The 18,407-nt window shown below is 41.6% G+C and overlaps 1 protein-coding gene across 5 annotated transcripts in view; it reads left to right on the top strand.

Annotated features, from left to right (window-relative positions):
* fam110b (family with sequence similarity 110 member B) overlaps positions 1-18,407 on the top strand; it is a 160,797-nt gene that overhangs the window by 32,638 nt on the left and 109,752 nt on the right. Inside the window, exon 2 of one of the 5 annotated variants that reach the window (XM_073041987.1) lies at positions 8,574-8,666. The exons of the other annotated variants lie outside the window; for them this stretch is intronic. The gene's annotated coding sequence lies outside the window, so the exon portion shown is untranslated. The remainder of the gene's footprint in view (positions 1-8,573; positions 8,667-18,407) is intronic. 5 annotated transcript variants of the gene reach the window in all.

The following is an 18,407-nucleotide window of genomic DNA, read 5'->3' as shown; positions in this document are numbered from 1 at the left end:
AGTAAATTTAAAAGGTTGGGGAGGGGAGAGAGAAACACAAGGTGAAACCTGAAGAGGGAGGGATGAAGTACTCAGCTTTTTTTTTCTCTCCAGAATCTCTGGTTTGTATCTCCTGAAGTTCCTTAGGCTTGCTGACATTGTGTGAAAGGCAGTTGTCGGCCAAGTTTTCAGTCTTTCTAATATATGCTGATTCATTACCCCCTTTGATGCAGTGATGTCATCAGCATTAGCCACACAGTCACAGGTGTAAAGCGAGTAGAGTGGGGCCCAAGTACAAATTCCTGTGGTGCTCCTGTGCTGATGGAGATTGTGGAGATGTTTTTGCCAATCTGTGCTGATTGAGGTCTACTAGTGTGGTACCAGGATCTAATTGCACAAGGGGGTACTGAGGCCCAGGTTTTGGAGTTTATTGGAGTTCACTGATTAGTGACAGAGTTTATTAAAAGTGACAAAGATTGCACAAACATGCAACTGACACTACTTAAAGCTGTTCTCTAACAGTTCCCTCCTTCAGTTAAACGGCATAGTGTCAATTAGCACTCAAAACCTTCTATAGATGTACCATGGAGAGCATTCTGACAGGCTGCTTCACTGTCTGGTATGGAAGGGCTACTGCACAGGGCCGAAAGAAGCTGCAGAGGGTTGTAAACTTAATAGGCTCCATCTTGGGCATTAGCCTACAAAGTATCCAGGACATCTTCAGGGAACGATGTCTCAGAGAGTCAGCGTCCATTATTAAGGACCTCCAGCTCCCAGGACATGCCCTTTTCTCACTGTTACCATCAGGTAGGAGGAGGTACAGAATCCTGAAGGCACACACTCAGCGATTCAGGAACAGCTTCTTCCCCTCTGCCATCCGATCCCTAAATGGACATTGAACCTGCAAACATTACCTCACTTTTTTAATATATAGTATTTCTGTTTTTTGCACTGTTTTTAATCTATTCAATATATGTATACTGTAATTGATTTTATTATTTTTTGTTTTTTTTCTTCTATATCATGTATTGCATTGTACTGCTGCTGCCAGGTTAACAAATTTCACATCACATGCTGGTGATAATAATTCTGATTACGATTTTTTCTTTAAAAATTGTCCCAAATAATCAGCTGCCCTGATTAACTGATAGCTTAATAATGGGAATTACTGTACTAACAAAAACTGCTGTCTTTCAGTTTTCTCACATAAATTCCTTTTGAGAATTAATTTTTAATCTGCATCTCAAATATTTTGGTAGTGATTTGTGAATTATGGAGGGCAATTTTCTGTTACACAAACTACTGTAAAACTGGTACATTGGAGATGCTTGTGGTTGAAAACCCAAGGGAAACTTGAAATAAATAAAATAACTACTCTTCTGCCATGAGGAGAGAAGGTCAAATGCAGGCTGGAGGAGCAATACCTCATATTCTGCCCGAGTAGTCTCCAACTGGATGGCAAAAACATAAATTTCTGTACCTTCTGATAATTCCTACCCCTCTCGTTCTTCTCTTTGGTTCGGGTTACCCTCTCAATCCTTCTCGCCTGTCTATAACCTCCCTCTGGTTCCCCACCCCCTTCCCTTTCTTCCATGGTCCACTGTCCCCTCCTATTAGATTCCTTGTTCTTCAGCCCTTTACCTCTCTACCTATCCCCCCCACCCGCATTCCCTCTTCCCCCTTCACACACCAGCTGCTGGTTGATATTCAGATTTATTTATCACATGTACATTGAAACCTCCGGTGAAGTGCATTATTTATGTTAACAACCAACACACCCAAGGATGTACTGAGAGCAGCCCACAAATGTCGCCACACATTCCGGTGCCAGCCTAGCATGCTCTCAGTGTTCAGCGGAACAACAAAACCAATCAAGTCAACAGCAAAGGAAGTACTTTTCCCAGACAGACAGACCCAATGAATCCCAGGACAGGCCACCCCAGGAACTCCAACCCTTGACCCTGGACTTGTAGACATCTGGCCTCTGACCTCTGGGCAAGCCGACCCGGGAGCTTGACCTTTGGACCTTGGCCTCTAGACTTTCCATCTTTGGTCTTTGACATTCAGGCTTCAACCTTCAGCTTTGCCCTTTCGATTTTGCTGACCCTTAGAACCCCAGCACTCGCTGATCACTGCTTTGTTTGGCTTTTGGGCCTCCTCTTCAAGTCTCGCATGGACATTTGACCCAGTGACATGGCGGGGTTACTGGCCCTTTTAACTGCAGGCCACGTGGACCTCTGACTTGGGACTTGCTAACCTGGGGTTTGCTGATCTCCACTGCATCTGCTGAGCTGACCTCTGGGATTGATGACCTTCGACTGGAGAGTGTTCTGACCTCTACCTGAACACCGGTACCTGATCCTGACTCTTCATTCCTGATCCTGAGCTCTAGCTCTCCCTAATTTCTGTCCCCTAAAGCCATCCCTACAAGCCTTTTTAAAAAAAGAGCAACTTAAGTCTGAGCCACGGCATTGGGAGTTCACCATTAACCTACTCAATATTACCACATCTCTTCCACTCTTTAGTGTGAAGTGTATATCCCATTTACAAGTACTTACGTCATTCAAAAAACCATTTATGTTCTGTAATCTTAATGCACCTTTAGGAACTATTACTGTCCTGTTTTATATTATTTATGTTGCCATTGAATTACGTGAAATTTCTCTTTTGACCAGACTTGTGTTTTAAAATCACTTGTTGAATGGCAATGAGAATTTAAAAAATTTTTGCTTAACTGCATGCATTTTTATCTAACTTTCTGGTCAGTGCATGTCAATTTTAACATAACAAATCAACTTTAAATTTTTTACTCCTGTTGTCTGTCTTAAAATGATGGCCAGTTTTAGCCTGCATTCTGAATTGATTTGTTGATCTAATTGGATCCATTATCATTTGTATGCAATTAACTTTTCTAGTTCAACACTTTGAAATTGGGCACCTTTTATTTCTTTTCAATTTGTATTGCATTTGTTTTTTACCGAAATTTTTCAACTATTCATTTGTTGGACATGAATGAAACGTGTTAAAAACATTTGGAGTTGCATTCTAAGGCCTTGTGTTTCTCAGCCTACTGCAGACATCATTAATTACTTTCCTCTCTTCAGCTGATTTTGCAGCAGTTAGTGGTCTATTTTACTTAATGTGGGTATTTATAGACTCATTTCATTTTATGGCACAGAACCAACTCATTTGGCCTGTGGTGCTGATATCGGCTCACAAAGGAATGTCAATTTCCCCTGTTCCTCCTGCAGAACTCTTGGAAAATAAATATCTGCTTCAAAATTAGGTAGAAGTATGCATCCACTGATACTGCTAGCCATATTTCTCCACCGACTCATTGTAGATTTAAAAAAAACTTGCTTAAAATTTCCTTTTGTTCTTGTATTATTTTTAAACATTTCCTCTTATGAACCAAGTATTTAAAATATATTTTCCCCAGTTTACTTCCTCAGAAAAGTGTTGTTTTTATTCTTCTTTAGGCAGTTTCTTGGAAAAGTGCAATGAGCTTCCACTCGAGCAAATAACACTGGATAACAAAGATTTTGCTTCCTGAAAAGTTCTGGAGTGTATCTTAAGGATTTGGGGCTGCTGGTCATGAAATTTCCCTATCACGCACCATTTAAAAACAAAATCCTGTATTTGTTATTTCAATTCTTAATTCCAAGTAAACTGAAATGTTGCCCACAATGTAAGCTGAAAAGTTTTCTATCTTGTCCAAGCATGTCTGGGCATGCTTAGGCAGGGCAGATGCTGCATAGCGGGACAGGTTTTAGAAAGGCTATAAAAACATCTCTCTTGCACACGCACACGCGCGCGCACACACGCACGCACACACACACACTGCATTTACATGTTGGTTTGTGATCATGTTGATGCTCATGCTCTATGGGCATAGCATATTGTGTGTACTCATTATAATAAAGTATTGTATTTTGGGAGTAGTTGTGACAGAAGAATGTCTGGCCAATGTTGCAACAGCTGCGATACTTCCTATTAACACGAGGAAATCTGCAGATGCTGGAAATTCAAACAACACACACGAAATGCTGGTGGAACTCAGCAGGCCAGGCAGCATCTATAGGGAGAAGCACTGTCGACGTTTCGGGCCGAGACCATCATCAGGACGAACTGAAAGGAAAGATAGTAAGTTAGTCCTGACGAAGGGTCTCGGCCCGAAATGTCTCCGGTGCTTCTCCCTATAGATATTGCCTGGCCTGCTGCGTTCCACCAGCATTTTGTGTGTGTGTTGCATACTTTCTGTTATCTTTGTGGCAAGTATACACTTAAATCTCAAGATGGAGCATGACTCGCTAAGAAAGCCTATGAGCTCTACTTTAGGTGTAAAATTTGTGACCAGGACAAAGCCCAGGCTCCCTAGAGTTTGGCTCAGAGGAAGTCAATGCCGTTCGCTGTCCCAATGAGTCTAGATGACGTGAAGTCTAGAGGAGCAGACAAAGATTCCATTTTGCATAAGCTGGATATGGAAAACAGTACTGATACAGATTTTGAGCAATTTAGGTTGAGTGAGCCTCATTTGAGTTAAATAACCCAGTTAGAGATTTGGGTTTAGACAATAGGTGCAGAAGTAGACCATTCGGCCCTTTGAGCCTGCACCGCCATTTTGAGATCATGGCTAATCATCTACTATCAATACCCGGTTCCTGCCTTGTCCCCATATCCCTTGATTCCCCTATCCATAAGATACCTATCTAGCTCCTTCTTGAAAGCATCCAGAGAATTGGCCTCCACTGCCTTCTGAGGCAGTGCATTCCAGACCCCCACAACTCTCTGGGAGAAGAAGTTTTTCCTTAACTCTGTCCTAAATGACCTACCCCTTATTCTCAAACCATGCCCTCTGGTACTGGACTCTCCCAGCATCTGGAACATATTTCCTGCCTCTATCTTGTCCAATCCCTTAATAATCTTATATGTTGCAATCAGATCCCTTCTCAATCTCCTTAATTCCAGCGTGTACAAGCCCAGTCTCTCTAACCTCTCTGCGTAAGACAGTCCGGACATCCCAGGAATTAACCTTGTGAATCTACGCTGCACTTCCTCTACAGCCAGGATGTCCTTCCTTAACCCCGGAGACCAAAACTGTACACAATACTCCAGGTGTGGTCTCACCAGGGCCCTGTACAAATGCAAGAGGATTTACACTTTGTTAAAGGTAAAAGCAGGGTTCAAGTCTGCAAGGATGGAATCTACTGTCACCAGACCAAAAATTTCCTTGGTGATTTTGTTATTTGAGAGAGATGTTTCCTGTTTGTCCACAAATCAAACAGGTCATCAATGATGGGCAATTATTTGAAGATCTTCTAGTGGGACTGGAGAAAATCACTTGGAAGGCATTCAAGGACGTTGAAAAGTTTCTTTGCAACTACAGAGCGCAGAACCATGAAGCGCAACATGTCACTAAAGATTAATTTTCTGCATTACCATTTAGACTTCTTCCCTGCAAATCTTGGCGCTGTCAGTGGTTTTAACAGGACATTGCGGTCATGGAGAAACAGTGTCAGGGCGACTGGAATCCATCAATGCTGGCTGATTATTATTGGACACTTAATCAAGAGCCTCAGGCAGGTAGAACAAATGAAAATCATCAGCAGAACAGTTACAGCTTAGTTGAACTACTGAAAAGCATCAGTGCCATTATATAATTAAATACGTTATACAGGTAGTCCCCGAGTTACGAACGTCTGACTTATGGACAACTCATACTTGCGAACCGAGGAAGGAGAGCGCCGTCCGCCATTTTAAGTCAGATCGCAACGCCGTCCGCCATTTTAAGTCGTTGCCGTTGGCACTGTGTTGAGTGTTTAACTTTGTATTTGGCTTAAATTTTTCTTAGTAAGATTCACCCTGACCCCGCCTCCTCCCTCGTTCTGGTCGGATGGTGGCGCAGTGAGATCAGCGCCGGGCTCAAGAACGGAGATTCGATCCAGTGACAGTCCGCTCCTGTGCCGGGTTGATGTTGATGCAGTGACTCCTGTACCATCCGTGCCGGGTTGATGTCAAGCTAGCAACTCGACCTCATTTAAAAAAAACACTGCCACCTCCAGTTTAAATACCCACGCAGAATATTGTGGAGGATCAAATACCCAAACTCAGCACAGCCTCCACTTGTCCCATTTAGCCTGTCTCAGTGCGGGGGTCCTTAGGACCCAGCAGACCCCGGGAGCCGGCGGAGCTCAGGACCCACCACCCGCAGTGTTTCTGCTCCATTGACGGGAAGCGATCGCGATTGAAAATAAAGTGGAAATAATAAAGCATTTGGAAAGAAGGGAAACTCCATCGGTCATTGGAAAAGCGTTAGGCTACAGTTGGTCAACGATCGGAACAATTTTAAAGGGTAACGGATAAAGTGAAAATAATGGAGCATGTGAAACGCCCTGCCCCGATGAAAGCTACAATTATTACTAAGCAACACAGTGGTTTTATTATTGGAATACATACGTTTCTTAAGTGTTTTATATGCATAGAAAGGTAAAATATATACTATATATTAAGACAAATGTTTGATGAACTGACGCTAAATAATACCGGATGTACTTGTTCCGACTTACGTACAAATCTGACTTAAATACGGACTCAGGAACGGAACTCATACGTAACCCGGGGACTGCCTGTATTCAATAAGTTAATTTCTTGTTCCTCCAAGTTTGTGATGCAAGTAGTTTGGATCTATATTTGTGTTCAACTTCAAGCAGTCTATCATAACCACAAGAAATTTCTGAGGAGGCTACACTTACGAAAGCGTTTGCTGTCCAGTGTAAGCTGCTAGAGGAACTCAGCTGGTCAGATAGCATCTGTGGAAGGAAATGGAAGTGTAATTCGGGTTGGGATCCCTCACTTGGACAGTCTGTTTCCCTCCAAAGACCCTACCCAACCTGGTGAATTCCACCAGCTGCTCATATGAAGTCCAAAAACACTGTTCTCTTGCATCTCTGCATCCAGCTGATTTTTGTTTTAGTTTACGAGTGCAGACAAGGGAGGTGGTAGTGAATACTCCTTTTCCATTTGAAGCATTCATTCACCAGAAATTCCCAGGAGTTGGTCAGGAGAAGCAGCTTCAAAGAAGCTCCGACTTTATCCTTGAAGAATCCTGATAAATGGTCTTGCCCTGAAAAGTCAACTCTTTTTCCTCTTCATAGATGCTGAGTTGATCCAGCATTTTGTGTGTTACTTTTGATTTACAGCATCATCAGATTCTCTTGTTTATGGTCCAGCATACACTTGAATCTTTTCCTTTGTTCCTGATAGCTCAGGATATCAAGTTGATTGAAAGAATCTGGTGTAAGGCTGCCAATGGAATGAAATAGAAGAGTATAGGACAGGGAAAGGCACTTCAGCACACAGTGCTGTGTCAAACCAAATAAATTAGTCATCAAATGGCGAATTAAACCTTCTGCCTACACATTGTCCATATCCCTGCATTTTCCTCACATTCATGTGCCTGGCTAAACATCTCTTAAATGTCTCTAATGTTTCTGCTTCTACCACCACCCCAGGTGGCACATTTCAGGCACCCACCACTCTCTGTGTATAAACGAAAAACTTGCCCCTCGCATCTACTTTGAAATTGCCCCCTCTTGCCTTAAACGAGAAGATGCTGCCTATCTGCTCAATCTGTCTCTCATAAACTTATAAACCTCTATCAGATTTTCCCTCGGCCTTTGCTGCATCAGAGGAAAAAAAACCCAAGTTTGTCCAACCTCTTGTAATAGCACACGCTCCCTAATCCAGGCAACATCATGGTAAACCTCTTCTGCGTCCACTTCAGAGCCTTGACATCATTCCCATAATGCGATGATCAGAACTGTATGCAATCTGCAAATGTAGTTCAATAAAAGCATCCACGGCCTCCAATCTGGGATATGGACCTCGGAGAAGATGCTTTTGCTGGTACACTATCCTTACAGTGTATTTGAGTGCTTGGGGTACCTGCTGAAGAGTAGGGATGAGTAGGGATCTCTGCTTCTCAAAAGATCATGAATATTTTGCCAAGTATGAAGTTTTGATTTAAAAATACACTATTCCTCAACCAGCCAAGGCCATTACTAACAAATTGATGCTATTCACCTTTACATTCATCAATGTTGGTCTTTGCTTATGGGTGCCTCCCATGTCAGTCAGCACTGTGGTGCAGCGGGCAGATTAATAGGGAAGCTCAATCTTGGCTCATTGAAGCCTTTTACGCCACCAAACAGGAGGAACTGAACATCCCCTTTAAATTTAGCTGTTGCAGGAATTTGTTTTCTCCCCCCATACTTCGCTTCACTCCGTGATATTAACTAACCATTCTCATTACTAACCAATACCAAGATGTGTTTTTTGCCTCAGCCAACATTTTGACCTACTCGTCATCATAGAGCATGGAAGCAGGTCCTTTGGGCCTACTGGTCCATGCCAACCATGAGTCCCAGCTAATCTTGACTTATTTGCATGTGTTTGGCTTATAACCTTTCCTATCCATGATCTTTTTAAAAATGCTATTAATTTACCTGCCTCCGCATTTCCTCTGGCAGTTGATTCTCAGTGAAGCAGCCAGATTCATCAAAGACCCCAACCTTTCTTCAATCCTGTCTCATCAGGCAGAAGATATAGAAGCATGAGAGTGTGGACCACCAAGCTCAAGGACAGCTTTTAACCTCCTGATGTAAGATGATGACTATCTCCCTAGTAAAGTAAGATGGACTCTTAACCTCACAATTTACCTTATTTTGACCTTGTACCTTGTTTTCTACCTGCACTGCGCTCTCTATACTGTAACAATTGGTGTTGCACTGTTGTTTCAGCTTGTACTTCCTCAATATGCTGTTGTAATGCATTGATCTGTATGGATGCAAAACAAGTTTTTCGCTGCAGCTTGTCCATACAGATCAATGTGACAATAATGAACTGATTTACCAATACTGATCACCCTCTAGGCAGTAAAAGTTGCCTCTTAAACTTCCATTAAATCTCTTCCCTCTCAGCTTAAACCTGTGCCCCCTAGTTATTGAGTTCTCCAACTCTGGAGGTGAAAAACACAGTGTACATTGACCCGAACTATGCCCTTCATAATCTTAGATGCCTCAACCTGATCATGATCCCTTCATGACTCAGTCTCTCAAGCCCTGGCAACGTCCTTGTAGATCACCTCTGTCCTCTTTCCAGGTTTTAATGGCATCTTTACTAAAGCAAACTTCCCAGTTTTTTTTCCTCCTTTGCTGCAATGATGCATCCTGCCTCCAACAGACGTCCTGTGGGAGCCAACATTCAGAATTAATGGGAAACTAAGGTTATACAGATCACAGGATGCAGCATTCTTGGGGGTCTAGTTCAAGCCATCATCGATTCTTTCACTTACTGAATACAAGGACATGGGCCACATACTCAACATCCTTGTGGTAACTTCTACTTTACAAAAAGACCACTCGACAACTTGATGGCAAATGATATTTACAATACAGAGGCTTCCAGGTACCTCGTACGGCATGGGTGGAGGAACTATATACAATGCATACTGGGAGTAAAAAGAGCGGAAGTAAAGACCCCGCCAACCCCGGTAGTATTAACTTACTTTTAATAATACTCACATTACAACAACCCTCATGATATTGTGATATCAAAGGAAAAGTAGAAAATTTAGTGGACGTCTTCATGAAGACCATGATGTGCACAATTCTATATTAGCGCATTAAGGTGGGAAAACATACAATGTCTTAGAACATCAGGATTAAAATGTCTAATGAAAAAGGCCCTTTTTTCCAATTAGGTTTTACAGATCTGCTGACATCATGAGTTTCTCTGCATTATCATCTTGTAGCAAGAAGTCGGAAACTGGATATAAGATATATTTTTGTATTAATTTAGCATTGCCTTGACTTAAGCGTTTCTAATTTTTTTAGAACCCGTGTGCTTTTAGCATTTGTCCTGTTACTTTCAAATGTTTGTATATTACAGGCCTCACAAAAATTTTAGTTATTGTTCTGTAGTAAGTATTCTGTACTGTTGCCCTCCATTTTATAGGCAACTTACACAATCTTTACTCCCCCAGCCCCCAGTGATGAGCAATGCACACAAGTAAATACTCATTTCCAATGGGAAAATAAGATCATTGGGAGGCAACAGGATAACTCTTAGCGATCGGCTTTCCGACAGAAGTACAATGTTGGGATTCTATCTGTGCCAAATTAAAAATGTGTTCAAAAGACAAAAGGTTGGTGTTTGCTTTGGGAAATTATTTTTGGCATTCCTTCAATTTAGTATTTTCTTAATACGAGATAAAATTAGCTCTGAAGTCTGAAACCTACTGCATGTGGAACACAATCGATTGTAGTTGGAGAACATTGCTGAATATTTTTGTGAAATTGATGTGCGCATTGGCTTGTTTTAATTGTGCTTCTCTTATCTAAATCAGATGAGATCCATTTTTTGGATGATGTTTTATCTGAACAATATGAAACTAGCTCGACTCCCAGATGCTGGTGGGACACAGCAGGCCAGGCAGCATCTATAGGTCATCCTGACGAAGGGTCTCAGCTCGAAACGTCGACTGTACTTCTTCCTATAGATGCTTCCTGGCCTGCTGCGTTCCACCGGCGTTTTGTGTGTGTTGTTTGAATTTCCAGCATCTGCAGATTTCCTTGTGTAGACTCCCAGATTCCTGTTTCTCAGAGCTTGTCACTGTACTTCTAGGTACTTTTAGGCAGAACACAAGATCCAAATGACCACATAGGCTGCTAGGAGCTACTGTGGTGTTTTTTTTAAATGTCAGTAACGTTGCTCCTACCTTTTGTTATATTTTATCAAAACTTTGGTGTTTGGGAAATGAAGGATATCTCTGGTCTTACTAATACAAAACATAACAACACAATACAGGCCTTTCAGGCTACAATGTTGTGCTGCCCAAGTTGGTCTCTGCTGGAAAAGGCATGTGTTAAGAGTGTGGCTTGTGTGTTATTGTGTGCAGCTTTACCACTGGAATAGTGCTTGTGTGCAAGGAAATGTTAATATGCACAATTGAGTGTGTCTTGTACACTTTGTGTAGAGTGAGGGCCGGAACTCTTTGGGTTGGTATGGTGTGTGGCCTGCAAGTCTATGGATTTGGGGTTAGAATGGAGAAGGATCAGTGGCGGAATGGAAATTGGGACCATGGGCTTGGGTATGCAAGATAATGGGAGGGATAGTTGGGGATTAGGTTTAGGGGGGGTGTGCAATCAAAATAGTGAAAGGCGGTGGATACCCAAAGAGCATCATCAATGGGTTGTTAGTACAGAACAGGGACTTTACTAGATAATTGCAAATACTGGGTCGAGTTCTTAGAGCTCAAGATTGCCCACCTGATCAGGTTTTGCTGACAGCCCTTGAAATCATTGTGAAGACCTTCTTCCAGAAGAACAGATTGTGATGTGCAGACAAATGTTGCAAAAATATTCAAACATTCTTCTGTCTGGAGTGTCTCCCTGTGTAAGTGCACAATAGGCAAAGAGCATCTGGAAGCAAAAAGATGATTTTGTACAGCTTTGCATTCTGAGTACTATCGTACAGCACATGTGTATGTTACATTATACTATAAATTTTTGGCGCATATCTGTTGCTAGACACAGTTACTGACAACTGTTTTATTGTGAAATCACCAGGACATTAATTGAAATGATTTTTTCGATTAATTGGATGTCAAAGAATTGGTTATTGTCCAGATAGCACCATAAATGTCATTGGTTTACATCATGCATTTTTTACAACCACGGCCTTGTGGAGGGTATTTCCAGCAGCTGCCAAATTTTGAATCTTGGGCTCACTCCTACTTATTTCTCTGCAAAGTATGACTTTGAACTAACTGGATTGTCTGTATAAAATGTATTGATACACAAATAGTTAAAGAAACTGGCAAATGTCATTGGGTTGAGTTGGGGGAAAAAAAGTTGACTTGCCCATTTAGTGCAGATTTATAAATGATGTCTTCTGAAGGCTGGATCGCTGTCAGTGGCACAAGTTAATGGTGGTCACTGCTGAACTGCAGATCGTTATGGCAGCTACTTTTGAAGGAGACAGATAATGGTGTTGGGGTGAATTGTTCCTGGATTACTTGTGTGTGGATAACAAGCACATGTTGTAATTGACCAAATTCCTTTCCTTTTCCTTTAAGATGGTGGCACGCTTGTATGCAGTGGTTTCTACGGGGCCAACCAAAGGTTTTATTGTCTTTTTTTAAAAGTTTTTTTTATAAATAATCGCAAGTCCTTGCTGAACATTAGAACTTTAAGTAATGGAGGTCTACAATATCTTTGGCAGAGAAACTGAGGGAGCTGGACTTTACTGCCCGTGGCGGAAAGACAGGAAATGAGTTTGTGCACAAAGGAGGTGTGTAGTCGAACAGCAAGTGATCATCTTTGTCGCTTCTCTTGTGATCACAAGACCCTGTTGGACATTGTTAATGTAGAATGCTGCAAGTGTGATTCACTGGTTTGTTGGTGAACGGTGGGTGAGATGCATAGCCTCAGTTGTGGCGAGGACTAGGCCTCGAGCCGTTTTGTTGTCCGTTTGGGGCCACTCGGAGTGGCATCCGAATTGGTGCGCTCCACCGGAATGCCAGAGCCGGTGTGGCTTTGTGTACATTGCAGTCGGTGCTGCCTTCCGGTGCTCACTCGGCAGAAGACCAGGTGTATTGGGTCCGACTGCAGACTGCTGCAGCATTCAGGAACTCGGACGATATTTTTTGTCTGACTATTTTATTAGCAGTCTCGTATTTGCTATGTGTGCCTTGTGCTGTGTATGACTGCTGTCTACTCTGCTTTGTACCTTGGCTCAGGAGTAATGTTGTTTTGTTTGGTTGTATTCGTGTATGGTTGAATGACTATTGCACTTGAACTTCCTTTGTTTTACCTGCTTGCCCGTGTGTTCAACAAGAAGAAATCCTGAATGAAGAAGCAAAAGCAGTTGGGATCCCAGTTTTCACTTCGTGTGTGGATGATGGGGAGAAGTTTTCTTTCCCCCAGCCGCCAAGCTAGCCTCCATTTTAAGTGGCCAGTTGGAACAATAATGGAAGTCTTGGAACTGCCTGAAATAAAAGCTGCCATTTTAACTGACAGTTGTGTTGAGAAAAGAACTTTCAATTCAAAAGTAATACTTTAAGTGTACTTGCATTGACTTTGCTGGGTTTTGTGAATTTTCAAGGCTTTTGAATATTAGAACTGGCTTATTACTTTCATTTGGACATCAATCATCTCATCGTTTGTTTTAAACTTCCCGATGGTTTTAAGTCCTTAATCTTGAAATAGCATTAAATATTTGCAATTTTCAAATCATAGTCGAATAAGAAAGAAAAATAAAATCAAGGCAGGGCTCCTTTAATTTTGTTCTGGTCCTGAAATGTTTAATTGCCTTTTGTTTTTTTAATGGCATATACTGCTCAGAACTTGCAGAGAAATGGCAGCTTTGATCAATCCAGTAAAATGTCTTCATAACAGGAAACCTGGACATTTCCGGTACATAACCCTGCCTTTTATCAAGTTGCTTTTAGAACGATAGAAGACAATTCTGACCTGCTCTTGATGTTCATATCAAAATTGTTTACACCAGCCCTCATTGTAAAAGTAGGTGTAGGCATTTGTAATTAAAGCTATTCAGGTTTCCTGGGTTGATGGTTATCATAAAGTCTTATGTTTGTTGATGTTACAGCTATTTAGTCTCTTGTAAATTTGAAGAATTACTGAGAAATGTCTTGCTCTTCAAGCATGTTATCCCCGTAGGCACCAATCTCACCATCTGGAAGTATCGTTGTCATACAAAAATTTATGTGCTTCATCAATTTACAGCAATCTTATACCTTGAAGTTGTTACTACATCAGTATTGTATGAATAAGGTCTCTTTACTCTCTAACTAAACTAATAATTAAAAAGAAATCAAGTATATTTCACTGCTCACCAGAAAGAGGAACCTCAACACCATAATGTCAGTTGGCATTTTGTGGTTACAAATAAATTAGGAAAATTATTTAAAAATAATCTTTGTCCATGCTATATGAGCAAAACAACTGGAGGCCAAAAGATTCAAACAACTGTACTAAAACAATCCTGGGGCTTTCCTGTAATCCCTGTCTTAAAAAGAGTTGCTTTTATAGCCTTTGGGAAGGAGATGTGGAACAAGGAAAGTTGTGGTGCTTCTTATTTGGAGGGCTTTGTGACTCATTCTTGATCAAGTAGTTTATTTTTGTGTTCAGGTCTGATTCTAAACGATACTGCTGTTTGTAAGATATCATTATCACCAATGCTCCAAAGTCCGTGAAGATTGGAAGTTGATTATACAATGTTGAAATGATACCCAGTAGAGAATGTGACACGTTATGTTATAAGGGAGCTTGATAATAATTAAGTTACAAGATTTAAAAAAAACTAGTTGAATCAGTTTATCGTGGTTAGAGTGTTAATCAAGAAATCAAAGAAATTTACTTTGAACATTTGGGAGGAGAAAAGCAAGAGATGGAAATCTGAATCAAAAAATGTAAAATGTTAGCCATATTCAGCAAGTCAGGCAGTCTCAGAAAGGCAAAGTTAACATTTCAGTGGTGATACCCTTCATCAGCCTAGAGAAATTGAGTTGTAAAGTGGATTGGTGAGGAGAAGATTGTCTCAGTTGCTAACACTGAACAAATATGATTGAGAAAATGTAAAAAGGTAACGTAATAAATATATTTTTAAAAAGCTGTAAAATCTTTTAGGTTTTTTCCTCTCAAAGCTGGTAACTCCAGCCAGTCACATTATTCTTTTAATTTCTTGACAATTCAACTCCATGCACATCTAGCCTCTACTCTCTCAGTCCTGATGTAGGGTTTTGGCCTGAAATATTGACAATTTATTTCCTTTCACCAATGCTGCTCGATCTACCTGATTGTGTGTGCAAGTACTAGCTTTGCCTTTCCCAAATTAAAATCGTAACTCAAGATAAGACCCTTCTAATTGACTCTCTTAGTTTTAGCATTCACAACTGTGTATTACGCAGCATGCTGTTATCAATCCTTGACTGTGCTGAGGCCACCACCCCCCACTTACTTTTCCTCATTAAGCAGCACACGTTTATTTCTGGATTTCCGAATGCCTCTGGCAAGGCCAGCATCCATCGTCCACGTGAACCGGCTCAAATCTTTACTTTGGCAAGTAGCCATCAATACTCTTTTTGTTCAAGGTGGGAGCTGAGTGTGATATTCCCACACGATGAATTCCCACCAGCAGAGCACTGCAAGTCTGTAATCTGCCAACATTGAGCAGTGCTAGATGGTCTATTGAAGGTTGTCCCAAGTATTTTCTAGGCAAGGTTTTTTTGGATAGGCCACAATTTGATTGGTCAGATGCTGAGGAATTGGGGGTAGTAAGTGAAAAGTTCTAAGATGATGAGAGAATGAAAGGGAAGTAGCTGAGAGAGGTGTGGAGTCTTCTCTCCCTCAATTAAGGTAGAAACAGTGGTGGGCTTGCTATTCCCATGTGTGTCCCCTAATTCTGTGCCCACATCCCTGCTCCTGAGGCCCATCACAGTACTTGTCCGCCAACCCAAGGTTGCCTTCCTGCATCGTGGCTCAAGCTAGCCTGTTGCTAAGGGGACGCTGCATAGTGATGAAGCATGGGCTTCATCAGGGAAAGTGTGAGCACGGGGAGGAAAGGGAGCTGTCTTCTCAGTGTAAGGAAAGAGGAAGAGACTGGGGTGACAGGATGCCAGTGGGGAGATTGGTGGTTTGGAGTTGAGGTTGAAGAAAACGGAATTGTGGAAGGGTGGTTGGAGTTCTAAGAGTCTGAATTTGAAAGAGAAGAGATGTAGGGATGGAAAGGATTGAAGACTGGAGGGACTGAAGGAAAAGTGGGGAACCATCATTTCAGTAGCATTGCGCGATGGTATCCGTGCCTGGGCCCTCACTTGTACATGTAACCACTTATACATTGATGTCCATATGAAATAGTCTGGTCTCCATTTATCCAGGACCCCTCTATCACTGGATTAAGACCCTGCTTTGCCAAGATGGTGCAGTAATAAAAGTCATGCACCGGTGATTTCTACTCATAATGCAATCCAAACACCTAAGTGTCTATTCACTGAACCAAGTGAGTCCGTACTGGCTGGAATATACTTAATCATGGCACAGTCTTTAACTCTGTCCCACAGTACATTATCCCTGGTCTGACTTTGCCACTGCTCCTGACTTAAAGGAAGTCAAAAGGACCCAATGCCAATTGGAAAAATGTCCTTGAGAGGTGGTGGGAACCTTGTTGAACCTATCATCTCATCCTTTCCTGATGAGGGAGTTGTGTCACAGACCTTGTACATAACATGATGTCATGAGTAGATTTGTGAATGGAGATGAATTCTCTGCAGTAACTGTATGTCTCCATGTTGTCTGCTATTGGAAACATTATCATCATCACTGTACTGTAGCAGAAAAAGAACTCTTCCCCAAGTTGTGGTATGGATTCTGACCATCAGATACAAAGGATGTGATCTTCAGTTTAACTGTTTATTTTCTTAGTATGACGCACAAGGAGGCCATTCAGCCCATCAGTACCATGTTAGCTGTCATCATAGGTTCTTATCATTTGGATTCTCCCTCTCCTTTTTAATTCCTTTCAACTACTTTTTGCCCACATTTCCATCACTCCTTCCATCAGTGATCCATTCAGAGTAATATAATCACTCAGCATATCTTTGATGTGGGAGGAGATCAGGGCACCAACAGAAACCCTTGTGGCCATGGAGAATCTGCAAATTCCTCCCCGAAAGTACCCAGTGTCAGAATGGAGCACTGGCTCTTGGAACGAGTGCTAACTGCTCTGCCAGCATGTTGTCCAAGGAACATGCAGACAGCTGCATTGTACGTAGTCTCTTTTGACCTTGTACAAGCTTTTCATTCCATCGCTCAAGAAGGATTGTGGAGTAAATATTAAGTTGGGTTGCCAACAGAAATTTGTCTCGCTCTTTTGTCTGAATCTTTCCTTTGTCACCAATGTGACTCTGCTTTATCTGGTGAAACCATATTTGGTTGCACATTGTGGGTAAAGCCATTGTATTGTTGAGTTGCGTTGTAAATTCGCTCTGAGTTTCTAAGTGTCTTTCCCTATAAGGTTTTGCATTTCCCTATCTCTGGGAACTAAGCTCATTTCTTTAATCATTTCAAAAAAGCTTAATGTTTGAAATTGTCAGCTATGATGTATGAACTTATTTTGCATTTGCTGAAAGAGGATTTGTGTTTGAGCGAAGAGCAGTGAAACATTCTGACAGAGCATGTCTGAACTGGCCTGTGGTGAATGATCAGCTGGATACTGAAGCAATGACAGTTGAAAACGCTTCCATGGGTACTCATTGATAGTTGGAAATGCCTCCATGGGCACTCATTGATAGTTGGAAATGTCCTCATTGGTGCTCATTGGTAGTTGGAAATGCCTCCATGGGCACTCATTGGTAGTTGGAAATGCCTCCATGGGCACTCATTGGTAGTTGGAAATGCCTCCATGGGCACTCATTGGTAGTTGGAAATGCCTCCATCGGCACTCATCGGTAGTTGGAAATGTCCTCATTGGTGCTCATTGGTAGTTGGAAATGTGCTCATTGGTAGTTGGAAATGCCTCCATGGGCACTCATTGGTAGTTGGAAATGCCTCCATGGGCACTCATTGGTAGTTGGAAATGTCCTCATGGGTGCTCATTAGTAGTTGGAATCCCCTCTGTGGGTGCTCATTGATAGTTGGAGCGCTTCCGTGGGCACTCATGCATCACCATCAGTAAGTTTTAAAAATTGCACGGGGGGGTGGGGTGATACTGGAAAAGAAACTAGGTTTTGGGTAGAGTTATGCAGATAACTGAAGAGCAGGGATTTGGGGAAAGAAAAACAAATCTGATTAAGGAAAGAACTTGCATCTTTAGAAAAGCTTTGAAATTTGCAGTAGGACCTAAATCAAAACTGATTTTGTTGTACACAATCTCATCAATCTGGTTATTTAAAATGACAGTTGCTTGCATAATGGACAATCCCTCTCACCCCTCCATGACATACTGGACAAACAGAGCAGCACCTTTAGGAACAGACTAATTCTACTGAGGAGCACCACTGAACGCCACAGGAGATCCTTTCTCCCTGTGGTTACAAGGCTCTACAACTCCTCCTCAAGTGCATGGTTTCATTGCACATCTGCATTTTGCACTATTACATTTTAATGTACATTTTGTATTTTTTTTTCATTCCTCAGTCCTTACATTTTGTATTTTAAAGTATGTATTTCTGACTGAACAACCTTGCAACAATAATTTTCTTCGGGATAAATAAAGTTTTTATATTTAACTTTATAAATTTCATATAAGAAAAAGTAAAAGGTACCTAGAGTACATGTGATATCAGTGTGGCAAGTGGAAACATTTTGATTAGCAAGATGATTCTCTGAACACTGTGGTTGAAGAATAAT

This window comes from Hemitrygon akajei, chromosome 1, assembly GCF_048418815.1.
Source record: "Hemitrygon akajei chromosome 1, sHemAka1.3, whole genome shotgun sequence".
Lineage (NCBI taxonomy): Eukaryota > Metazoa > Chordata > Chondrichthyes > Myliobatiformes > Dasyatidae > Hemitrygon > Hemitrygon akajei.
Note: the sequence above shows the minus strand (reverse complement) of the source record. Positions and strands in the feature narration are given on the sequence as shown.